We start from the raw sequence: 562 nt of genomic DNA, 5'->3' as shown, positions 1-562 counted from the left end.
GTTCGAACAGAGCCTGGAAACACTGAATGTTTTAAAATTGGGAAAGGTGTGCGACAAGGTTGTGTTCTTTCACCATACTTATTCAACCTATATGCTGAGCAAATAATACGAGAAACTGGGTTCTATGAAGAAAAACGTGGCGTCAGGATTGGAGGAAGACTCATTAACAACCTGTGATATGCAGATGATACAACCTTGATCGATAAAAGTGAAGAGGACTTGAAACATTTACTGAGGAAGATCAAAGAGCACAGCCTTCTCAATGTCAAGAAAACAAAAATCCTCACCACTGGGCCAATAAACAACATTCTTTTTTGTTTTTAAATGTTTAATTGTGTATTGTGTGATAGTCTACATGGGGGAACATTAGTTTTAGATTCATTCCATCATACATCGTCTCATTGCCATAGTTGTCATCCTGTCCATGCATCATCACCCAACCAAAAGGTATACCCTGCAATCCTGCCCACCCTCCCCTCATGCTCCTCAGCATACAGCCCGTCTCCCTCTCTGGATCCTTAGTCCCCAGCCACTCCATCTCTTCGCGTCATCCTCTCTGTCT

The sequence above is a fragment of the Chrysochloris asiatica genome, unplaced genomic scaffold (assembly GCF_000296735.1).
Source record: "Chrysochloris asiatica unplaced genomic scaffold, ChrAsi1.0 scaffold00090, whole genome shotgun sequence".
NCBI lineage: Eukaryota > Metazoa > Chordata > Mammalia > Afrosoricida > Chrysochloridae > Chrysochloris > Chrysochloris asiatica.
This window is presented reverse-complemented; position numbering follows the sequence as displayed.